The 3,636-nt window shown below is 47.4% G+C and overlaps 1 protein-coding gene across 2 annotated transcripts in view; it reads right to left on the bottom strand.

Moving 5' to 3' along the window:
* LOC133449058 (transcription factor SOX-13-like) overlaps positions 1 to 3,084 on the bottom strand; it is a 64,650-nt gene extending 61,566 nt beyond the window's left edge. For both annotated transcript variants that reach the window (XM_061728171.1, XM_061728172.1), the window contains exon 1: positions 2,862 to 3,084. The gene's annotated coding sequence lies outside the window, so the exon portion shown is untranslated. The remainder of the gene's footprint in view (positions 1 to 2,861) is intronic.
* Between the last annotated feature and the right edge of the window lie 552 nt (positions 3,085 to 3,636).

Below are 3,636 nucleotides of genomic sequence, written 5' to 3'. Positions count from 1 at the left end.
GTTTGATCCAGATATCCTGAAGGATTAATTACCATGTAAACGGAATATTCTGAATGTTTCAGTAACCGGAATATTAGCAATAACCCCAATTTTGACTGCATGTAAACGTAGTCATGGTCTCCTGCAGCCCCACAGCGATGTGTTACTGTGTCCCTGCCGTCCCAGCCCAGCACCCGGTTAGGGGTCACCGTTAGGCCAACGCCAACATCTGGCACGAGCATCTTCATTTGTTTAGGTACATTTTTCTCTTCATTATTAAATATGATGGCATTTCAACTTGGGCGTAGACTGACTAGAAAAGATGGACCTGAAAGCCGTGGATTCCCCCCCGCCTCGTACAGACTGCCGTCTGGAAACCCAAGCTGCCAGGAAGACGTGCGAGCAACAGAACGAGGGAAAACCTTGCACGGTCAGCGGGGGAAGACGTTCACCATGAAGCAGAGCGGCCAAAAAGTCTAAGGCCATGTTTCCACACAGCCGGGTATTTACAAAAACGGATATTTCCCCCTCTACGTTTGGAAAAATACCATCATTTACACGAACCTGCATAAATAGCTGTTAAGGTGCTATGAGCAGCCAAACCTACAGGGGGCAGTGTAACGAGAAGATAAAGTCATGCTAGCCAATCAGAATCCTGGAAAAAAACATCAACAAATGACACGAGTAACTTCCAGTTACTTCCAAGATGAACCAGAGTCTTTGGTTTGGAGTGACAGAGAAGTGGAGTTACTTTTAAGTGTGACGTTAGAATATAAAACAGGTAAAATACAAGAAAATATTGACCGTTACAAACAAATTGTAAACACAGGTGTCACTCATGACGCTGGTGACGTTTCTGTCTCATAATGTGACGTTCTGAAGCCTAAATGTCCGTTTCTCTCCATTTACAAGCAAACGTGAAGACGGAGTTTTTGCAAATCTCCACTTTGGCCGGAGTTTTCAGAACTGATGGTTTTTGGAGACTTTGAGCTTCGTTTTCGTGTAAACGAACGGCCAAATGAAAACACCACCGTTTCTGCTCCGTGTAAACGGGGCCTCACTCAGAATTTAATGTGTAAGATTACAAGATTTTATTTTTTCTGTTTGACTTCTGCACACCCAAGTCTGCTGGCAAGCTATTCCAGACGTTTGTTTTCCTTAAAAGTGACTTACTTTATCAAATAGGTTGCAATTGATTCTTTATTGAGTGACTGATAGATCAATGAATTGGTCTTACAGAATGCCTTCCCCTTTTTCTCGTGGTGCACCAGTAAGATCTCCATGACCTACGACCACACAACAATAAGAATTAATGTTCTCCCTTTCGCATGATGCACTTTGTTAAAAATGCACGGATGAATTTGGGCAGAGTCCCTGTGGTTGGGATGTTGCAACGTGACAAAACTCAGCGTCCCTGACAGAAACCGAAGGAGTCACCTTTCTCCCTCCGTGAACCCGTTCACCTGACGAGACAAAGCTACAGAGACGGAGAGGTGGGAGGGTTGGGAGGGTTGGGCCGGGGGGGACACGCCAAACCACTCCTTGAGATTATCTCCACAAACTTCACTCTACACGTGTGTGTGTGTGTGTGTGTGTGTATGCATGCGCGTGCGTGTGTGCGTGCGTGCGTGCGTGCGTGCGTGCGCTGACACACAGGTAGGTAGATGCTACAGAGCAGCGTTGACAGACGGAGTCTGCTGTCCTGTTGTCCACTGATGAGAGAATAAAGGCATCAATAAGGGGAAGGATATGCAGATGCTGCATCATTTTTAATGTGACTTGTGACTGCAGGAAAGAAAAGACACTAGGAAGTGTGGAGATAGGAATAAAGAAGGAAAGAGAGTGAGAGAGCAGAAGGTCGGGGACTCCCCACTGAGGGACACCTCTGTATGTTTCCAGCCAGCGTTAGGGCGAGCATTAAGACGAGCAGCCGCTCTGCAGCCCTGACTGGGGCACGATCCCACAAGCTGCTGGGCACTCCAGCCATGATGCGCCTTCTGCCCCTTCTGCCCCTTCTGCCCCTTCTGCCCCTTCTGCGCCTCTGCCACAGCCCCAGGTCACGCCTCACTATCCCTTCCTTCAGACTTCTCATTGGAATATGTGCATTCTGGGAAAGTCTATTAGCTACACCTGATGGCAGGTGTGTACTGCAATTACAAAAACAAAAATGTCATACATTCTGGATTCATTACAAATCAACTGAAATATTGCAAGCCTTTTATTATTTTAATATTGCTGATCATGGCTTACAGCTTAAGAAAACTCAAATATCCTATCTCAAAAAAATAGAATATTCTGGGAATCTTAATCTTAAACTTTAAACCATAATCAGCAATATTAAAATAATAAAAGGCTTGCCATATTTTAGTTGATTTGTAATGAATCCAGAATGTATGACGTTTTTGTTTTTTTAATTGCATTACAGAAAATAAAGAACTTTATCACAATATTCTAATTTTCTGAGACAGTCACATATACATATACATATATATAAACACACACACACACACACACACACACACACACACACACACACACACACACACACACACACACACACACACACACACACACACATAAACACACACACACACACACACACACACACACACACACACACACACACACACACACATACATAATATATCCCGGTCTCCACGCAGGAACTTCATGTGTTCCTGGATGGAGTCGCGGGTGGAGCGAGTTTTGGGAAGTTCGCGGGGACGGCGTGGATTTGTCCCGCTCGTCAAGTATCACATGTATACATACACAGTATCATGCTGGAGACGAGTTTCTCCTGCAGGAGCAGCAGCTCAGGTCCAGGTCACCGTGTGAGGGGGTGGGGGGTGATCAGAGTGATCAGAGTGATCGTGGAGACTCACCACGGTCCGCTGCTGCGCTCCGGAGAGACTGATCAAACTTCCTCCTGTCTTCCCCAGCGGTCCCCGGTCAGTGTCCCCGGTCCCCGATCACCGATCACCGGTCCCCGGTCATGAACCCCCGGACCCGGACACAAGACTCTCTGCGTGAGTGACTTCCCCGTGGACGGTCTCTCTGCTGCTGCTGAAGGACCACGCGTGATCGCTCCCACTCCCTCTCTCTCCCTCTCTCTCAGCAGTCTGAGCAGCTCCGTGCGCACACATCCGCGTGCGCGAGGATCCGCGTGCGCGCTGCCGCGGCTCCCTCCCCTTAAAGAGAGAGGGACGGGTTCAGGTGGAGGAACTCAGGAGATCAGGAGAGAAAAGCAATAATGTGAATATCCTCGCCATGTTCCCCCTCAGAACATCAGCAGGGGCCACAGCTGCATCGATGTGTCCCTTCTAGTACAAACCGGATTCGGTTGAAGTTGGGAAATTGTGTAAAATGTAAATAAAAACAAAATACAATGATTTGACAATCCTTTTCAACCCATATTCAACTGAAGACACTACAAAGACAACATATTTAATGCTCAAACTGACTCACTCACTCACTCATCGTCTTCCGCTTATCCGTTCCCGGGTCGCGGGGGCAGCAGCCTCAACAGAGATGCCCAGACTTCCTTCACCCCAGACACTTCCTCCAGCTCTTCCTCCAGCTCTTCCTCCATCTCTTCCTCCAGCTCTTCCTCCAGCTCTTCCTCCATCTCTTCCTCCATCTCTTCCTCCATCTCTTCCT

This window comes from Cololabis saira, chromosome 8 (assembly GCF_033807715.1).
Source record: "Cololabis saira isolate AMF1-May2022 chromosome 8, fColSai1.1, whole genome shotgun sequence".
NCBI lineage: Eukaryota > Metazoa > Chordata > Actinopteri > Beloniformes > Belonidae > Cololabis > Cololabis saira.
This window is presented reverse-complemented; position numbering and strand designations above follow the sequence as displayed.